The 22878-nt window shown below is 35.3% G+C and overlaps 1 non-coding gene across 1 annotated transcript; it reads right to left on the bottom strand.

The window, feature by feature from the left end:
* Positions 1-1584: 1584 nt before the first annotated feature.
* Trnas-aga (transfer RNA serine (anticodon AGA)) lies at positions 1585-1666 on the bottom strand. Its single transcript has one exon. It is a non-coding gene; the product is annotated as a tRNA-Ser (tRNA).
* Between the last annotated feature and the right edge of the window lie 21212 nt (positions 1667-22878).

Genomic DNA, 22878 nt, shown 5'->3' on the forward strand with positions numbered 1-22878 from the left:
TGGCGGTTACCGAAATATCGTTATTTCTTAATACAATATTTCGGTGGCAGTTCCTTAATGGCCTTGGGAGCATTTTATAGCCATTATTTGACATTTCCATGTTGTCGGATGAATTCAATGGAGTACGTTCAAGTCTTGGAAGACAAATTATTGCCATTTTGGGAAAGCAGCAACAGTCAAGGACTCGTTTTTTAGCAGGACAACGCACCAGTTCATAAATATGGCCATACTCAAGTATGGTTAAAATTGAAATATATTAAAATTTCCGACCAGAATCCGATAGAGAACATGTGTGGAAACTTGACTCGTCGTGTCTATGCAGAAAACAGCCAATACCAAACATTATTTTATTTCCAAGAAGTGATTATCGATGAATGGCGGTCAATCGATGAAGACTTGCGAATAATTTTGATCAACAGTGTGATGGATAAAATTTTTGAACTTATTCAAAATAAGGAAGGCCCTACCCATTATTTATAAAAGTTATTTCATTTTATTTAAGTTTTAAAAAATAATTTTTTCTAATTTTGTAAAAGTGCGTCTATAGTTATGCAACACCAGCAATTTTGAAAGGGCAGACTTCGGCGAAACCATAAAGAATAAATTAATTATTTTTGTTGAATAATATGTGTTTTTGATCGTTTTATTGTGAACAATAACTTAATGGGTCCATTTTATTTGTCAACTAACATACCAATTGAATTAAGGGTGCGTCTATAGTTATGATACGCAGTGTATATCAAGTCGTCAGTTCTATGAAGAAGAAAAAGGTTGAAGCAATTCTGAATTACAATCAACCAACAACAATCCATTCATTTTGACAATTTTTGCCACTAATCAATTTTTATCGAATGTTTTTACAATTTTTTCCAAAGTTTTTAAATGAATAGTTTATTGATCGGTGCAAAACAGAAAGATATGCGTCCTGTTTCATGGATTAATGAAGCCCGGAGAGCCACTATAAAATGTAAACAGGAGATAGCTGATAAAATTATTAGCCATATATTCTGTACCTTTGAACAAATTGAGATTCGATTCATTCGCATTTCATTCAAATTTGGAGAAGGCCTCACCTCACCTAGCGCAGCTTTCCACTGATATTAACCACATCGCTGGGAAAGTAAAAATCCCAGCTGATTCTCTTTAAAGAGTAGAATAAATTTATTTGGTTGTCCGAATTCTCTAATTTCAGATAGAAACCCAATTTTTTATCTAGCCTTATGAAGCAATTAACAACATCACTTGATATACAACATAGTTTCTCAACATCTTACCACCCACAAAGTAACGGGTTTCTGGAAAGATTAAAAGTGGGCCCACTATGCTCTGAAAGCAATCAATAGACAGCTATCCAGTACTACTCGGAATACGTGCTGGTTACAAAGAATTCTTAAAAAATACCTGGAGATTTCTTCACAATTCCGCAATTTGAAGATCCTAGATCCCTAGATCTGCAAACGAACACCAAAATGTTTCCAAGTTATGTTAAACTACAAATTTATATGCTAAACTTAGTTTAAATTAAATTTTTGTATCTTAATATTCAAAAAATAATGATAGGTGTAAACAAAAAGTTAACCTCCTCGCAGTCGGTAGGATTCGAACCTACGCTCCCAGAGGGAATCTGATTTCTAGTCAGACGCCTTAACCGCTCGGCCACGACTGCACACAGCGTAAAAGTGTCAACTTACATACTTGTTAAGAGGTGAATAAAACACTCAGTAACTCTACATTCACTAGAAATTTTCCAACATAGTTTTAATAGCGTAGCAAAGATTTAAACCCTTCAATAAGTTTACAAATGGCTAGAGGTCGATGTTGTGTATATTCTAAAACTTAAAATAAGTTTATATTTCGAAAATATGTAAAAAACAATAGCTGTGTAGAAAAGCGTTTTCTTACGCCGAAAAGTAGGAACAATTGAAGTTAAATTTAAGAGGGTTAAAACCAAAATGGCGTTCTCTTCTCCAAGACCAATTTGGCCTAGCACGAAATAGTAAATGTAGTAAATTATGAATTTGACATTTGATTGCCAGAGATATACAGTCCGAAATAAAGCATATGAAAGTTAGGGCTTCAACAAAAGGGACACACGCACAGACGCACACACATTTGCTTAAAAAAAAACACAAATAAGAAATTTAAAAATGGACAAACAGTTTTTTATATTCTTTTGAATGAAGATGAATGACTGGCAGAAGATTCAGATGAAGACACTATAGAATGAAGACTTGGGTTGGTCAATCGTACCAAAATATCTTGGGCTTAAGACAAGTTTAGGGGCTCCACTTGGATCGCTTTGACATTTTTACAGTAAGTAGTCCTCGGTGAACTGATTACAGTGATATGGGGAGAAATGCATACTTCCCGAGATATGGGCCTTGAAAGTTCGGAGAGTATGTTGTTTTAATTAGCCGTATCATTTTAAAGTTTATGGTTTGTGTTATATAACTAGATGAAGAATATATTGCGTAGCATGTATGAGCCTGTCCATATGTGAAAGTATTATTCTTAAGTTCTCTTAAAAAATACCCGGTATAACCTTTTAATGATACCCATATTGCCTTGGTGGCAATAGAAAAAGGGTAAATGTATATCACTGTAATCCGCACAAGGAGGGCTACTTACGGTAATCATTTCAAAATGATCCGAATGGAGCCCCTAAACTTGACTTGTTCCATAACATGTTGTTCTAGTTCGCAAAATATCTACCAATTTCAATAGCATTGAAGCCTTTCCGGGCTCGGAGCAGTCGGAAACTTCACTTCCAAATATTCGATAAGGTTTTCCTCTAAATTATACAAATAAAAAAATAAACAATAAATATTTATATTATCAAAATCACGCAATGGACGCCGTTTAACTTTTTGTTTTTTTGTGCATTAGGTTTCTGTAGTCTTTTTTTTTTGTCCTTAACAAATGAAATTTTTGATTTTGACGTTTCTTCATGTTTTAACTATTTTTTGTTCCTTTACTTTTTGCGCAAATCTTGTATGTGAGAGTAATATTTGATAGTTCGCACTTTTACTAGCTTTACTATCAAAAAGTACGGAAACGAACCTAATATATAGTCGAGTACAGTTATAGCGAACTTGTAGGTACCAAACAAATTTGTTCGTTATAGATGAAGTTCGTTATATCCAAGGTAAGGCAAAACATAGACTTAGCAGAAAAAATATATATTCAGTTTGAAAGTGCTAGGTTTTGTATCCCATTTCGACAATTATTAAGGTGCTTATCTTTATACCCTACACAACTATCTTGTCAGGGTATTATAGCTTTGTGCAGCCCCAAAAGTTTGTAACGCGGCGAAATATTGGTCCTAGACCCACCTTTAAGTATACCGATCGTCATATCTCGACTATCTGAGTCGATCTAGACATGTGTGTCCGTCCGTCTGTCCATTATAATTTGTAAACACGATACAGGCCACAGTTATGGACCAATCTTCACGAAATTTTGCATGTAGGATGGCTTCTGTTCAATGAAGACCCCTATTGTTTTTGGAAAAGATCGGTTAATATTTAGGGGATGTAATGGACCAAAAACTTAATTTTCGTCGGTTTTTCTGGTCACTCCAGAGGCCGCAATTATGCCCCAAACACCGCGAATTTTTGCATGGAGAAGGGGTTAGGGCCAAAGAATAAGTATACCTGTTTTGATAAAGATCGGTCAATATTTAGCGGGTCAAATGGACCCTGACTTTTGTGTGAAAAATTACAATTTTTGTATTCTATGGGGTATATATTTGCACCTGAAGGTCCTAGACCCGAGAAGTTGATAGTGTGTTCAAGAAGAGTGGTTGACCTTTAAATTGATACCAATTATATTGTTGTTTGTACTCGGATGCGGGACTTACACATAAATATTTACAGGTGCTTACGTATTCATATATTATTTAGAAACCCATTACCACACTAGAGAGCGGAAATATAGCATTTATTGCTATAAAATGTTCCATGAGAATCCAGGTATGGTCAAGGATAACGCCTATAATTTTCGTTGATGATCAGATAATAATTTTGGGATGAATTGGACCGAAAACTTTATTTGTTGTGTGTGTGTGTGTTTTTTTTTTGGAGTCGATCTACAGGCCACAATTGAAACCCGAACATCACAACACAACCCCGGTGAAGGGAATCTGGCCAAATAATTATAAGGGCTGTACTGAATATTAGTAATATTTGTTGACCTCTAGTCGGTCAAGAGGGTGCAAATATCGCTAAATATTGCCCAAGCTCAGAATATAGAACTACAGAAAGTTATAGTTTCGTGGAAGTTGTGTAGGGTATCATATGGTCGGCCCCGTCCGACTATACTGCTCCGCTCACTGGTTTTCTTTTATGAACCTGAAATTTTTTTGTAAAGGTTGCCAGTGTTAGAATAAAAATTTACTTTTTGAGGATTGTTAGTATTACGTATATTTGTAGCAAGTTCGTAATAACCGAATTAAAAGATATGAAAACTAAATATTGGGACCGAATAAATAGTTCGCTATATCCGTAGTTCGCTATAAGAATAAAGATTTGTATGAAAAATATGTCTCAAGACTTTGCGACCAGGAAAAGTGTTCACTTTAAATTAAGTTCTTTATAACCGGTGTTCTTTATAAACGTACTCGACTGTATTAGAATTACACGTCAAAGGCTTGTTTGGAGCAATGAATAAGTCTTTTGACTAGGCCCAGATTTATATGTATTTAGCTCCCATATGTATACATTGTCTTTTCTCTGATTTCATGTAAATTATGTAATGAAGACGTAACATTTGTCCTATTAACACTACATTTTGTTCATACGACCGACTTGATTATAGTATAACGTTTGCGAGTGTGGTTCAGACATTTTAGATTAGATATTGATACCATATACAATTTAGTGCGGTTTTATGTATTATAAGTTTGAAGCGTATCAACTCTATTTTATTCAAATTTTAATTACAATGGTATAAACACATACGTTTTATTGATCATTTAAATGCTAAAATGCAACTCAGTTTTAAACATTTGAAATTAACGGTTAACTATGTAAATATTTTGTAAATACAGTAGTTTTCGCTTATAGTCCATTTCGCTTAAAGGCCAAAAACGGATATAAGCGAAAAAAGTACTATTTACTGACATTTTTCTTCCAAATTCATACAAATTATTTGTTCTATAGTCCACTTCGCCTATAGTCCATTTTCGTTTATAGGCCACATTTTCTGTGCATGCAAAACTAATATTGCATAGAAAAAATTTTCATATAAGCCACCCTGTTTTTTGAACTTGAATGACATTTGGATTTCTGGCACCTGTTTTTTGAAATTTTCATATAGGCCACCCAGTTTTTTGAACTTGAATGGCATTTGGATTTCTGGCAACATTTATAAATGTCAAAAATTGCTAGATTCATAGAAGTTGTGAAAATGGTTACGCGCGTTACATTGAGTGTGGAGAAAAAATTAAAATTATTGAAAGACTATGAAGAAAATAATATGAAATGTGGACAACTGAGTGCCAAGTATAGAGTAAATAAATCAACAGTTTATAAAATAATCAAAAATAGCTCAAAAATTAAAAAAGCTTCCAATTCGTGCAATCTAAAAACATTGCGTCAAAGAAAAGGTGACCACCCTGATATTGAAAAGACGCTTCTTATATGGTTTAATGAAATGCGTGGCCAGAATGCAGTGGTTATTGTTTAAACAGTTTATTTATTTTAAATAAATATATGAATTTGTTTTAATAAACTTAAATTTTATTTAGAAAAGTACATGTTTTGTGTATAGTCCATGACGTGTATTATATCACGATTCAGTTATAATCCAGTAATGGACTTAAAACGAAATTCGGATATAGTCCAAATTCGCTTATAGTCCACAAAAGTTGTGCAACTATAGTTGTGGACTATAAACGAAAACTACTGTAGTACTAAAAACTACATCTGTGAATCTACTACATTATTACACAACCAATACTAGACGATGATCTTGCTTCTCATAAGTAGTACCTAACCTCAATTTAATTTCAATAAAATCAGCTACACTTCGAGTCCTGGACCAGCCGGCTCTAACTTGTTTAGCGAACACTGAAGGCTTTAAGATCATTACCCACGCTTGCCCAAGTTGATGGACTAGATCATAAGCGGGAAGTAGTTCCTAAACAAGGAGTAAGCCATCATTATTGTAACTCTTGTTGTTTCGAGTTTTTTTATTGGCGCCCAACTCAGTGGCCATGTACTACGACCTATAAGTAAAAGCCGAGGACAACACCAACAAATCAGACGGCCTTCTTTATAGATGCCCAACGAAGTGGCCACGAACAACGACACAAACATTGAAACCAAAGCAGATAACGACGAGTACGTGTCAGGCGAAGAAGAAGATATGACGCAGATTACTGAGAGCCAATTTAAACAACTGATCCAGGCAATGGCCAACAACAACCGGACGGGTTCGTTTCGCATTGTACTTGCGTTTTCGGGGGCAGAGAGATGCCGCCTAGTTGAAGAATTTGTGACATCCAGAAACATCGAGTCCATCTCAGACGCCGACGCAGTAAACGGGTTGCAGCTGCTATTGGAAGATTATGCAGTTCCGAGTTTGCAGTTCTGTTCTAGGGGGAGAAGGCGTATACCTGACGAACCAACTCCCAAAAGATATGATGACTACGAGAACGCCATCTTCATTACTGAATCAACACTTCAGCTCTACTTATCATCTATCAGATTCCACAACCCTTTATTACTGATGCATCATCGGGACGATTTCAGCATCAGAGGGGGAGACTGAAGCGTATCAACTCTATTTTATTCAAATTTTAATTACAATAGTATAAACACATACGTTTTATTGATCATTTAAATACTAAAATGCAACTCAGTTTTAAACATTTGAAATTAACGGTTACCTATGTAAATAGTACTAAAAACTACATCTGTGAATCTACTACATTATTACACAACCAATACTAGACGATGATCTTGGTTCTCATAAGTAGTACCTAACCTCAATTTAATTTCAATAAAATCAGCTACACTTCGAGTCCTGGACCAGCCGGCTCTAATTCGTTTAGCGAACCCTGAAGGCTTAAGATCATTACCCACGCTTGCCCAAGTTGATGGACTAGATCACAAGCTGGAAGTAGTTCCTAAACTTGCGCCCAACGTGGGGCAAGCCTCATTGAAACCCAAGGAGCCTTCTTTAAGTTTGCGAAACGGTGTTATTGCCTTTCTTGTCTCAAATTTCGATCTCAATTTTATTTTATTTCCATTGTTAATTTATTTATTTTTTTTTAATGTTTTGAAATCGATCTCAATTTTATTTCAAATTTCGATATCAATTTTATTTTATTTCCATTGCTATATTTTTTTTGGTCAATTATTATTTTAATGTCTTGTAATCGAGCAAAATTATGTATGAAAATATCAATAGAATCCGTCTTTGGACCGATTCTCACAATTTTCATCAACAGAGGGATGGAGGGACACCTAAAACTAGACTCGGAACATGACTATTGCATATAACGAACATTTTCCAAACTTTGTATACTGGATATAACGAATAGTTATTGTTATGTGGTTATAATTAGAAACGAATTGAAATATATGACCGTTTTTGTTTTTTTAATAAAATATAAACTTATAAACTTCGCGATATAATGAATGTTTCGCTTTAACGAATGGGTTTGGTGGAATGGGTCATTCCTCATACCTGGCATTGACTGTAATCTCAAAACTAACTATTAGTTTATCTTGTTTCCTTTTGCTTACTACGAACCTATGCACAAATATATTAGTTTATAAAAGTGTAAAAACTTGCGAACTAAAAATTTCCAACAATTCCTATTATACACCGGGTTTTCGAATTTAAATAGACGAACATTTTAAAGTTTGAAAGACTTACAGTTTCAAAGTTACTGCTGGCGAATGTTGTTGACACACACATAGAAACACCCTGTGTGTGTACATTATGTCCGGTATTATCGACAAAATAGGGCGATGGATATTAGTGTATTAGTCGATAATACAGTTAAAATATTGCCAACATCAAATAATTGTTTCGATTTCGTAAATGGTTACAACGTTACCTATTATCCGACGGGCGAACAAAATATTTAACTTTCCCACTATGGCAAAATGTTGTGTACGGCCGTATTACCCAAATACGTCGAATACATATCTTCAACGAGCTAGTTGAATTTTATGTAAGGCTGTTAGAAATAATGAATTATTTATTTCGACGTTCCCGTACTTCAAGAATCTACTAGTTTTTAATATTTTTACGTTATCATAAAGGAAAATTTATCGTATTAGAGTAGAAACAGACCAAATGAAAATAGATAATGAATAATGTGAACATAACGAACTGTGCAGTTGTATCGAACTTATTTTATAGCGTACTAGGATTAAAACAAGGTGACAGTTTGTCGTGTGACCTTTTAAACAGCTTCGAGGTAATGAAAGATTTTATATACCTTGGAACCGCCTTAAATAAAACGAATACCATCAATTCGGAGAAGGATAGTGATGGCCAACCGATGCTACTATGGTCTGACCAAACAACTTAAAAGCAGGTCCACTTGCTGCCAGACCAAACTCACACTCTACAAGACGCTGATACTACCTGTGCTGATATATGGATCTGAAGCATGGGTACGAAAGCAGATGAGGCAGCTCTTGGAGTGTTTGAGATAATGGATGAAGATGCCCCAGCCCAGAAGGAATATAAAATCGAACCAGCTGATGGTTCACGCAGAAGGGGAAGGCCACGAATACGATGGAAAGATCAAGTCGAAGGCAACATTGCCGAAAATGGTCTTTCAATTAGAAAAACTGCTCAAAAGACCGACGCGCCTGGAAATCTTTTCTAAGCTCGGCTTATGGAAAGAAAGTTCTGCCACAAGCCAGCTAACGCATCATAAAAAGTTAAAAAAATGTTAAGCATAATTATCGTAAAACTCTTTTACAGAACTTTTTATCATATATATTTTCGTCTGATTTTAGGTAAATGGTACACCAAACTTCCAAGGTTTTGCCGATTGATACAACATTCTGCATAGCGTACTGAAATAAGTACAGCATTCCTGATTTACATATAAAGTAACTTCGAGTTCGAAACATGGTCACATTTAATATGGAAGGAGGTATTCTATCATCTGAAAACTCGATATGCAAAATTACAGCTGCTTCGGTTGGATAATGAAGCAAGAACCTTCAAAATACCGCAAATGGTGCGGTACCCTTAAATGGGGCCTATTCCAAAACATGAACCCATATATTTTTGCATTCATTGTTACCCAAGAGTGCAATAAATTGAAATTTATCACAACCAATCCACAACTTACCTTTTAGGTTGCTGGTCTACATTATCCGCCAAATTATTGTTATACGTAGTTTAGAGTTTTTTGAAATATAATGCGATAACATTTTTATATACAAATATATATAATGTTTGACCTGGGATATATTTCGACTGGGATATATTTCTACTATCGAAAAAAGAAAATGGTGGTCCACATTACCCGAAGTTACTCTAGTATACCATATATTTGGGGGGTTTATTTTGGGAACATTTTTCACCGAATTGGCTCTAATTTGGATCTTATTTTGTGTCAAATTATCCTAGCAAAAATTTAACATTGTATGTTCTGACATTTATGAAGGTCTCGAAGGAATACAGGTATTTCAAATGTTCACCTTAGGGCGTAGGGTATAGAATTTTTGCATAGTGTGGATTTTTTTCTGCAGGTAGGTCAAGTTCGAAGATGGGATATATCGGTCCATGTTTAGGCATAGCTCCCATATAAGGGTACCCCCCATTTTCGGTATTTTGGGTTTCTTGAGCGCTTTTTTCAACCGAATTAGCTGAAATTTTGTACATTGGGTTCTTATTGGGTACCAAATATCTCCACTAAAAGTTATAAATATAACTCCATTTTTTCTGGTAGCCCCCATATAAGGTTACCCCCAAATTTCGGTATTTCGGTATTTTCGGCGTTTTTCAACCGGCGTAACAAATCTCCTTACAAAAATTATTAACATTCGCCCCCTTTTTGGGGGTAGTCCCCATATAACCCCCTTTTTATACCCCCCACCATAGTATGGAGGGTACATTAATTCTGCTTTTCCGTTTGTAACTCATCGAAATAATCATTTCCGACCTTATAAAGTATATATATTCTTGATCAACGTAAAATTCTATGACGATATAGCCATATCTGTCTGTTGTTATCACTCTAGCGTCTAAACGAATTGAGATAGATCACCAAAATTTTGCATAGACCCGTCTTTGGTCGGCAGGCAGGTCAAGTTCGAAGATGGGCTTTATTGGTCCACGTTTAGGCATATCTCCCATATAAGGGTACACCCCCCTCTGTATTTTGTGGTTCTTGAGCGCGTTTTCAACAGAATTCACTGAAATTTGGTATTTTGTTGTCGTATATGGTAACAATCTCCTTACCAAAAATTTTTAATATTCACACCCTTTTAGTCCCCATATAACCCCCTTAAAATAGTTATCTGATTTGTTCCGCGTTTAATTCTAATTCTGTTGTAATTATTTCACCTGCGGAGGATATCGAGAACGTTGAACTATAGTCCACATTTAGGCCTAGCCCCCATATAATGATACCTACCGATTTTCGGGTAGCCAGACGTGTACTCTTTCTAACACAGCTCATTTGGCCCTAGATAAACCCTATTGGACAAAATCGGTTCAGATTTATATTTTTGGTTTCGACCGATTTTAAGCAAATGACAATGCCGCAAACTTTTGCACAACGTATTGAAAGTAGTATAACATAATGTATGTCAAGTTTTATTGAAATCGGTTCAAATATAGGTATACCTTCCATATTTATTTTTGTCCGATATTAAGTGAATGGTGCTCCAAACCCCAATAATATGGCTGATTGACACAGAACTTTGTAAAATTTGCTGATGTTAGTATAGGATAACGTATGTCAAGTTTTGTTGGAATCAGCTCAAATTTAGATTAAGTAATTGGTGCACTAAAGGGCCGAATGGCACAAACTTTTGCACAACACACTGAAGTTAGTGTAGTCTAACGTGTGTCAATTCTTTTTTTGAAATCGGTTCAAATTTGGATATACATAGCTCCAAACGTCCGATTTCAAGTAAATAATGCACCAAGACTCAAAATTGACCGATGGGCACAAAACGCACTGAAGTTAATGTAGTAGCCTAACGTGTGGCAAGTTTCGTTTAAATCGGTTCAGATTCCATATATATTTTCTTTCGATTTCAAGTACTTTGTGCACCAAGGTCTCCATGTTAGTCACATTGACACGAAATTTAGCATTTTTTAAGAATTTTTGCATTCATTCCACATGATGGAGGGTATATAGTGTTCAGAACTTAACGACGTTTTTACTTGTTACTTTGTACAGTTTAACAAATTTTCCTACTACGTCTATTACGAACTAAATTGGCCGGTCCCATTTTATTACCTTTAATTGGGATTTAATCGTTTTCAGCTGCAAAAAATCATATCCATTGGAAGTATTTTAGTTTAATCATTACCTTGGACTTCACATAGAGGTTTGACCTATTTTCCGTGTAGGTTTATTTATTCCTTGAGAAATCAAATCTTTAGGAAAATAACACAAGTACCTATGGCGGCAAGAGAGCGTAAATATGTTGGAAAATATTGATCCATAATTGCTCATTACTTCAGATTATGCTTAAAAGCCATTCAGTTGTTTTATCAAAACGTATAATCAGAGATAAAAATTAGATAACAACTGACCAAGAAAGGAAATAATTTTCTATATAAGCTGATGAAATGTAGCATATCAATAGCAGTTTATTTTTTCTTGTGGTTAATCGAAAGTCAACAAGGTACAATGAAGCAAATCTTCTTCGCTTTATTACTGAGCGTCGGTGCGCTTGCTGCCATGTCACGGGCCAATCCAACCGAACAACATCTTTCCGAGGTTGCCGTCAAATCCCACAAATCAAGCACAATTTCGCCCAACACCGATTCATGTAATCGCGTTTGCCCTCGTAATTTGGATCCTATTTGTGCAGTGGATGAGAATGATGATAAAAATATTAAATATTTTCATAATACTTGTCTGATGGAATATGATGCATGTCGTCGGGGCAGAGGTATGTCGTTGTCATCAGGACACGTAATATATTTTAAAAGAAATTGAAATTTATTTTTTGCTGTTGTGTTTTTCGTTCATTCTTTTGTCGATTTTTTTCTTATTTTTTCCTTTTTGTTCGTTTAGCCTGGAAACCCACTCAATTGCTGCAATGCATTACGGATATTGACCCAGGGCTACGTGATGACTGCGTACATGCTTGTCCATTTATTTATGATCCGGTCTGTGCCAGAATTGCCAGAAATGGTGCTGATGGCAAAGTGGAAGAAGAATACATTCAAATTTTTGGCAATCGCTGCATTTTCGATATGGAAAACTGCTTAGCCAGCGGCAGTAAGTTTTCACTTTTTTCTTTGTTTTTCTTCGCCTTATTTTTGTGGTTTTTGTGACGTTTTTTACCACACACACACACAGATAACTTATATAATTGAAGAATCATCCAAAAAATATAGTGTTGCCATGATAATGATTTTTAACGAAAACCTAATTTGTATACCATGAGTTGAAGGGTATAAAATATCCGTAATATCGTTCGTGACCATTTTAAGGTGGCTAAAGCTATTAGTCATGAACGACTCTTGAATTCGTTGTCCTGATTGCCACAGGAAGCGCTCAATGTGGACATTTTGAACGATTTATATTATTTGTAGCCATTTTATATCTGCGACATTACCTACAGTTTTATACTGCAGTACTTGAGAAACAGTCCGTCAAAGGACTGGATCTTTTGTTTGGTATATTCGATTAATTCACAAAGCTTATGAAAAAGTATTGGGAACTGCCTGTCATAACAATGAAAAATGTTCAAAGATTCTATAAATATTGCGATCTATTCAGTCTGGCATGAACATATATGAAACTTTTATTTTAAATGCCGGTTTGTGGAGAACTCTTACTGTTGCAGGCAGAAATTTTAATTAATAGCAAAATTCTGTCAATATTTGTTTCTGTGCTATATTACTCCGACTTTATTAAACCCTTAAATCCGCTTTGTCCAATTTTGGCTCAAACTCATAAAGTGAATCTTTGGTCTATTCGTCAAAAATTCAGTATTGCGGTGGGTTGTTCGTCTTCAATGCTTGCACCTGCTGTATTTTAAAAGGTTTCACACCAAAATATCCTTCAAAATGTCCAATGTTTTTTTGAGAAACAGAGTCCAATAATGGTCACCGTTAAATTAACAGAGATTAGTTTGTGAGATAATTCATAAAATTATGGACCGACCTGAAGATGTTACACATAAGGGGCCCGAGCACTTCCCTTCTCCGCCCAGGAAATTTTCATACCCTTCACCACACTGTGGTACAGGACAGTGTTTCCAAAACTTTGTTGATAAAAATGCTAGATTTTGTTTAAAAAAATGCTAGAAAGTGCTAAAAATTGTATAAGGAGAAATGTGTTTATACTACATAATGAGATATATATATATATACATATTACTCAACAATTAATTATATCCTTCACAAGGCGGGTTGGTGAATATTAAATTCGTTTCCATCATATTCTACTGATACCCCATTTATTCTTAATCAGAATTAAATTCTATGTCAATTTAGCCATCGTCAGAATTTGAAATTGTGCTCAAACATAGCTACTTCTCCAAGGAGGTTTGATATTGAAAATAGGATATATCGGTCATTTTTAGGGTAGCCAATATTCCATATTTTGAAAAACTTGTTTACGTTTTTCTACATAATTTGCTGTAATTTTGTATTTTGCGTTCTCCATGGGTAGAAAGTCTAAAAAGGGTCAATATTAGTTCATTTTGAGAGTAGCCCACTTTTTGCGGTAAATATAATTTTCAAAAGTTATCGATATGGGTACATGTTTCGGTTTAGCCCCCATAGAGCGATACCTCCATTATAAATTATTTTGGTCCTTTTTCAAACAGAGGCTTCAATGGCTTCAATTTTATATTTTGCATTCTCATTTTGCAGAAAATCTTCCTACTAAAAATTATCAATGTTAGTCCATGTTTCAGGGTAGCCACCAGAGAGCGGTACTCCCATAATTCGGCATTTTGGCATTTACAACCGAATCGACTACAATTTGATACTTTTGATTCAAAGGGGATGGCAAAGCTTCCCACAAAAAATGTATACCTATAGTACGGTACGATAGGTACTATATAACGGTACCATCTGATTTTCGGTAAATTTTGGGAAAATAAAGAAAATTACCAATTTAGATCAAGATTTGTACATAGCCCTCATATTACAGTACCACCTCATTTTCGATATTTTCAAGGTTTTAGCCGCATTCTTGTAGGATAGAACATATTTATGCGGACAATGTTCTACATAGGTCAATGTTGGGACCTATTTCCCATTAAAAGTTTCCATTCTATTTGGGTAATTTTACAGTTTAATTAATTTTTAATTACAGAGGTGGCTGTAATTAAAATAATTTTCGAATTTGTCTATTATTACCATGAGTCCGGCCGAACTTTAAGGCTATTTTACTTATTCAAATATGTTTTGGCATTTTTTTAACATGGAAAAATCAATCTAATAGCATTGAATATGCATACGTTTCAATGCGTCATTGTGAAATCGAAAAGCGGCAAATATTTTTTGGAATGAAACCAAAATTATCCAACATTTTAAAAAATTCCTTAAAAAAATAAAAGTGCTAAAAAATATGCTAGGTGCTAGATCACTTTTTTCGGTGTTAAACGAGTCTAAAAAGTGATAAATCTAGCACTAAAAGTGCTAAATTGGCAACACTAGTACAGGGTATTATGTCTTTGTGCATATGTTCGTAACAGGCACAAGGAAACCAGTGAGCGGAGCAGTATAGTCGGACGGGGCCGACCATATGATACCCTACACAACTTCCACGAAAATCTAACTTTCTGTGATACTATATTCTGACTTTCTGTGATACTATTTTCGGTCCAGTTCATCCCAAATTTATTATCTGATCATCACCGAAAATTATAGCCGTTGTCATTGACCATACATGGATCCGTATGAAAAATATCAAAGTGATCAGAGCTATATTTCCGCCCTCTAAGTGTAACTCCCACATCCGCGTACCTATGACAATGTAATTTGTATCTATTTAAAGGTAAACCACTACTCTTGGATATATAATCAACTTCTCGGGTCTATGTCCTTCGGGAGTAAATATATTCGCCATAGAATACAAATTTTGTAATTTTTCGCACAAAAGTCAGGGTCCATTTGACCCGCTTAATATTGGCCGATCTTTATCAAAACAGGCATGCTCATTCTACTCCATGTAAAATTTCACGATGTTCGGGCCATAATTGCGGCCTCTGGAGCGACCAGCAAAACCGACAAAAAGTTAGTATTTGGTCCATTTCATCCTCTATATATTAACCGATCTTTACCAAAAACAATAGGGGTCTTCATTGGCCAGAACTCATCCTACATGCAAAATTTCGTGAAGATTGGTCCTTAACTGTGGCCTCTATCGTGTTTACAAATTATAATGGACAGACGGAAAGACAGACGGACACACATGTCTAGATCGACTCAGCTAGTCGAGATATGACGATCGGTATACTTGAAGGTGGGTCTAGGACCAATATTTCGCGGCGTTACAAACTCTTGGGGCTTCACAAAGCTATAATACCCTGACAACATAGTTGTGTAGGGTATAACGAGGTAGACACGTGGTTCCTTTTGAGAATATAGAATCACTTTCTGAGTCGCATTTTTTCTTCCGATTTGGATGAAACATACTTATGCAATGTTTCATCCACTTATTTGGCCTAAGGACGAACCCTATTGAAATTTTGATAAATCGGTTCAGATTTAGATAAGGCTTTCCTATATAGTTTCGTCCCATTTTATGTGTGCTAAGATTTATGAAAATCGGTTCATATTTGGATATAGCTCGCATATATATTTTCGTCCGATTTAATGTAAATGGTGCAACAATGTCCCTATGTATCCTTCGATTTCCGAAATTTGACATAACGTACTGAATAAAGTCTATAATGATGTTTGTCAAGTTTCGTGGAAATTGGTTCAGTGTACCAAAGTCTCTATATATTTTTGGAGATTGAGAAAGTGGTGAAGGGTATCATATTGTCGGTCCAGTCCGACTTTACTACTTTACTTACTATTTTGTTTTTTTAATTTGGTAGTAGCGAATTTTTTCATGGTATAACAAATCTCCTTACAAAAAATTATTAATATTGACCAAGTTTCAGGGTAGCTCCCACACAACGGTACCCTCCAAAATTTGGCGTTGTAGATCATTTTTGCAATAAAATTTCTTGTAATTTGGTATTTTGTGTTCTCATGGTATACCACATCTTTGTACTGAACATTGTTGATATTGACCCAAAAACCCCCATATATCCGTACTAGAAATTATTAATATTGACCTAGACCTGTATTTTAGGAACGACACGTTTCAAACAAATTGGCTACCAAAAATAATATCAATATCGAGGGTATATAATAAAGTATATATTTATACCCTACACAACTATGTTGTCAGGGTATTATAGCTTTGTGCAGCCCCAAAAGTTTGTAACGCCGCGAAATATTGGTCCTAGACCCACCTTTAAGTATACCGATCGTCATATCTCGACTAGCTGAGTCGATCTAGACATGTGTGTCCGTCCGTCCGTCCGTCTGTCCATTATAATTTGTAAACACGATACAGGCCACAGTTATGGACCAATCTTCACGAAATTTTGCATGTAGGATGGGTTCTGGCCAATGAAGACCCCTATTGTTTTTGGGAAAGATCGGTTAATATTTAGGGGATGAAATGGACCAAATACTAAATTTTTGTCGGTTTTTCTGGTCGCTCCAGAGACCGCACCAATGGTCCGAACATCGTGTAATTTTGCATGGAGAAGCGGATCGGGCCAAAGAATTAGCGTGCCTGTTTGGAGAAAGATTGGTCAATATTTAGCGGGTCAAATGGACCCTGACTTTTGTGTGAAAAATGACAAAATTTGTATTCTATGGCGTATATATTTACCCCTGAAGGACATATACCCGAAAAGTTGATATTATATCCAAGAGGAGTGGTTGACCTTTAAATTAAGACCAATTATATTGTTGTATGTGCTCGGATGTGGGAGTTACACCTAAATATTTACAGGTATCTCCGTATTCGTATTTTATTTAGTAACCCATTATCACTCTGGAGAGCGGAACTATAGCGCTGATCGCTTTGGAATGTTCCATGAGGTTCCTGTTATGGTCAAGGACAACGCCTATAATTTTCGGTGATGATCAGATAATAATTTTGGAATGAAGTGGACCGAAAACTTATTTTTTGTGTTATTTTCGAGTCGATCTATAGACCTCAAATGAAAGCCGAACATCACAACACAACCCACGGTGAAGGGAATCTGGACAATAGCAGTACTGAATACTCGTAATATTCGGAAAATATGTAAGTGTGAGGAAGAGGTGCTGTTTACCTCTAATCGGGCAAGAGGGTGCAAATATCACGAAATATTGCCCAGTCTCGAAATAAACATCCGCAGAAAATTTGAGTTCCGTGGTAGTTGTGTAGGGTATCGTATGGTCGGCCCCGTCCGACTATACTGCTCCGCTCACTGGTTTTTGATTAGAGTAAAATTCTATGACGATTTAAGTATGTCCGTAGGTTGTAATCACTCCAGCGTCTAAACAGAACAAGTTCGAAGATGGTCTATATCGGTCCACGTTTAGGCATAGCTCCCCTATAAAGGTACCCCCCCAATTTTCTATATTTTGGGGTTCTTGAGCGCGTTATCAACCGAATTCGCTGAAATTTGGTATGTTGAGTTTTTATTGGGTAGCAAAACCTTCCACCAAAAATTATAAATATTGGTTCATTTTTTGGGTAGCCCCCATATAAGGATACACCAATTCTAAGACGATTTAGTCATCTGTTGTAATAACTCCGCCTTCTAAGGATATCGTGATAAAAAAACTCGAACCTGACGATAATGAAATATATTGGCCAGCATTTAGGCATCTCCCGCGTATGATGATACCTTCTGAAGGAAAGTATTGAGATACAAATGTAAATTATTGGGTTCGAAATTTACATATATCGGTCATTAATTAGGCATAGACCCTTATATAATGATAACTCCAAATATTCGCTAATTCCTAGCTATGTAGGGGAGACTGGGGCACCTTCGGCGCTTTTTGTTTAGAGCTCTATTCAACAGATATAAAAACTTTTTGGCTGATTATTGTCCTCTGATACTTAATTTGTATAATTATAAGAATTCACATTGAAATTAACTACTTTTTAATGAAATTCCCTTAAATTTGAACAGTTTTATACACGAAATAAAAAAAAAATTCCAGCTCAGCAAAGCTAGGATTCGAACCCATGTTCCCAGATCAACGCAAATGCCGCATGACTACTTAGAGTTCTGAACATGTGTATAACATGGTAGCAATTGTGAGAGTGTGGATAAATTATTCAAGAGATGACAAATGTCGAACCTTGATAAATTTGATTTTAATTCCCAGATGCAACTTTGTAATAACTGCAATATAAATACAAGTTATCAACACTGATAAATACAAGTTAACTAACGGCGAATGGTGGATGCGTATGGAACCTTTTCATTTCCTTTTCATTGCAAAACTTCGATCATGAAACTCGACTCGAAAGACAGCAACCAACTATGATCCCATATATATTCTTATCCGATTACACGATGGTACACTGGTGTAAAGTCTCTTGAGTTTTGTCGGTTTAGAGGTAAACCAGCTCTCGTGTCCGATATGATGCGAATAATACACCGAACTCCCAAAAGTTTGTCTAATTGACATGAATTTTTATACAGCATAAGAACTTACGTCTGCATTTACCAGTTGAAACCCGTTTAGATTCAGATATAGCTCCCAAATATAGCTTTGGCCGAATTGATGCAAATGGTGCACCATTCTATTTAATTTATATACAACTTCAATGTATGGATTGGTATGGTTCAGCTGCCTCATATAATTGCGTCTAATTTAATGTACGATTCGAACGAAAGACACTTGTTCTGTTCCTGTACTGCAAGAATCTACTAGATTTTACTATTTTCTTCGATATCATAAAGGAAAATTCGTTATCGTAGTAAAAAGTAGTAGATTCTTGAAGTACGGGAACAGACCAACTAATGGCCTGTTCCCGTACTGCTGAATCTACTATTCTTTACTACAATAATCATCTTTTCCTTCATGATATCGAAATAAATTGTAAAGAAGTGAAAAAGCGTTAAGTTCGGCCGGGCCGAACTTTGGATACCCTCCACCATAGATATACCGACGTTTCTACAAACCGATTATGGTTCTAAAAATTGGTCCTAGATCACATGTTTCTTTGGACCAAATTTGTTTCAAAAAATTTTGATTTCATATTTCTTCCAAAATTAGTTCAAGTTCGAACATGGGGAATATCGGTCCACTCCTTCTGGTACCCCCCACATAGGGGCTAGGCCTAAATGCGGGTTACAGTTCATATATATATAAGGTTATTTATCGAACCTTATGTTCTAGTTTCTAGTAGTCTTAGAAACAAACCCAAACACGGAACAAATCATATAACTATTTTCATAAAAACCAGTAAGGAAAGTAGTAATGTCGGACTGGGCCGACTATATGGTACCCTTCATCACTTTGGGTATATTGTACCAGCAACGTACACAGGATTTCATTTCGGGGGGGGTGGGGGGGGCCCGGTAGTACTAAATGAAAAAATTCGCTGTTGCAGACATACATTTACTGTGAAAAAATTTCATTTCGGGGGGAGGGGGGGGTGGGCCGGGCCCCCCGGGCCCTCACCCCTGCGTACTTCCCTGTATTGTACATATGTATGCTTACAATTGTATATCAATGTCCCTTTGAAGGAACATACTCATGTCTATATGGAGTCTATTACAAATTGAATTTCATTCGAGCAGATTTAGAGTCGATTTATGGCAGCATCTGCACCAATTTCAACAAAACTTAATAACGTCATTCTAGTCTCGATTTGATACGTTGTGCAAAATTTCGTGTTAATGGGACAAACATTTGGAGTTTGGCGCACCATTTATGTAAAATTGGACGAAAAATCAGATGTAAAATCTTCTAGACTCAATTCAGTACAATATGCCAAATTTCGTGCAAATCGAAAATAATATACGGACGAAACATATATAGGGCCATATCTAAATCTGAACCGATTTTCACCAAACTTAGAACGCATAATTTCGATTATCACGAGCTCACATCGATGAGTATATATGTTCATTGGTGCACCATTTACGAAACATAACACAAATTATTCTAGACTCAATTCAGTACGCTGTGACAAATTTCACGCACATCGAATATAGGGTCTTTGGTGCACCATTCACATTAAAATATATATAGGTATATATATATGGGAGCTATATCTAAATCTGAACCGATTTTTACGAAACTTGACACACATCATTCCAGACTCAATTCAGCATGCTGTGCTAAATTTCGTGCATATACAGATATATATATATATATAGGGACTTTGGTGCACCATTTACCTTAAATCGGACGAAAATATATATGGGAGCTATATCTGAATCTGATCCAATTTTCACTAAACTTAGCACACGTCATTCTATACTCAATTCAGTACGCTGTGTCAAATTTCGTGCAAATCCAAAGATATTTAGAGAATTTGGTGCACCATTTACCTTAAATCGAACGAAAATATATATGGGAGCTATATCTAAATCTAAACCGATTTTTTCCCAATTTTAATAGGGTTCGTGCTTGGGCCAAATAAATACGCTGTGCCAAATTTCATCCAATTCGAATCATAAATGCGAGGAGGTACCGTTATATGGGGGATACCAGAAAAAGTGGACCTATATTCATATTTTTTTTGTGGAGACATTTAGTACCCAATAAGAACTCAATGTACCGGATTTCAGCGTATTCGGTTGAAAACGCGGTCAAGAACCCCAAAATACCGAAAATTGGGAGGTACTGTTATATGGGAGCTATGCCTAAACGTGGACCGATCCTCGAACCATCCTCGAACTTGACCTGCCTGCAGACAATAGACGAACCTATGCAAATTTTTGGCGATCTATCACAATTCCTTCAGAAGATAGCGTGATTACAACAGACGGACGGACGGACATGGCTAGATCGTCTTAGAATTTTAACCTGATCATATATATATATATATATATATAGGGTCGGAAATGAATATTTCGATGAGTTACAAACGGAATGACAAATCAACTTTATGGGATTTTAGGGCTTTGAGACATTATGAAAAGTTAAATTTCATGAATAATCTATTCCCCATTATGCCCCATTACATAGATTTTCCTAATTTGAATTATTTATCCTTAAAATTCAAACTATTTCGGCAACCCTAATCCAATTTCCATTTTCTTCTATTTAAACCCGCAAAAAAAACCTGAAAGTATTTTTCTCACTTTTTCTTTTTGTTTGGTTTTTGTTCATTTTTTTGTTTAATTCTCTTTGCAGAATGGATTGAAGTACGTGGTGAAATGTGTGGTTTGGCCGAAGTCTAAAGACGTTTCTTTGTGTTTTTTTCTTATTTGGTGGAGGATTGTGGTTAAGACTCTTATTATACTTTAGCTTCATTTTCTTTGTTAAATTTTATTTAACAAATATATTTTTTTGATATTTTTTAACATTTACCTTTTCTTGTATATACCAAAAAAAAAAACGAGTTTAATTCTTTCATTTAAATAATTTTTATTAAATTATATCAAAATTGTTTTGTTTGTTGGTTTTTGTTTTCTTTACATTTAATTTAATCTAATATACAATCTTGCCCTTTTGTAATAATATCTTATGTATCTAAACATATGTGTGTGCGTATGAGTGTAAGTTGTAATTGTTTTTGTATACACACATGTATGGTATAGATATTTACAATTGCATTTGGCTATGAAAATTAAAAGTAATAATTTTCATTAAGTTTTATTGTTGTTATTAATTACCTTTGTCTACTTAATATTAATTACACTACAGTTTGAATTTTACAAATTCCATTGTTGTATTATTATCGTTAAGTGATTAGTTTTCTTTTTGTGAGTTCATATGTTTATACATTATTATTTATGATATATACATCTACAATAATTAATCAGGAAACTGAAATGAATGAAAAAATAGATAAAATAAAAGGGCTGTAGTAGGTTGGCCGATGCAAGAAGAGATCACCGAATACCTAACGTGTAAATTATTCAGAATAATAATAATAATATGTAAAAACGTTGTTAAGTTCGACAGGTCCGACGATGGGATGGACCTTAACAGTAACCACAAAAACCGAGAAGAACAACCGTGTTTATTGTAGAATTCGGCAGTACGAAAAACAAAAATGAATTGTAAAGTAGAATGTCTACATTCTTTCATTGAAAATAATATTTCCAATATTTTTATACCCTTCACCACACTGTGGTACAGGGTATTATGTCTTTGTGCATATGTTTGTAACAGGCAAAAATAATCGAGATAGACCCATGGTTCCTTTTGAGAATATGCATAGAATCACTTTCTGAGTCGATTTATTCATGTCCGTCCGTCCGTCTGTCCTTGTTAAATTTTAAACAAAGTACAGGTCGCATTTATGATCTGAATTGGATGAAATTTGGCACAGTTCATTTGTTTGGCCCAAGGACGAACCCTATTGAAATTGGGAAAAATCGGTCCAGATTTAGATATAGCTCCCATATATATTTTCGTCCGATTTAAGGTAAATGAGGTACCAAAGTCCCTAAATATCTTTCGATTCGCACGAAATTTGGTACAGCCTACTGAATTAGGTCT

This window comes from Musca vetustissima, unplaced genomic scaffold (genome assembly GCF_032173495.1).
Source record: "Musca vetustissima isolate MV318-11 ecotype Yass unplaced genomic scaffold, APGP_CSIRO_Mvet_v1 utg66563, whole genome shotgun sequence".
In the NCBI taxonomy this organism is placed as follows: Eukaryota; Metazoa; Arthropoda; class Insecta; order Diptera; family Muscidae; genus Musca; species Musca vetustissima.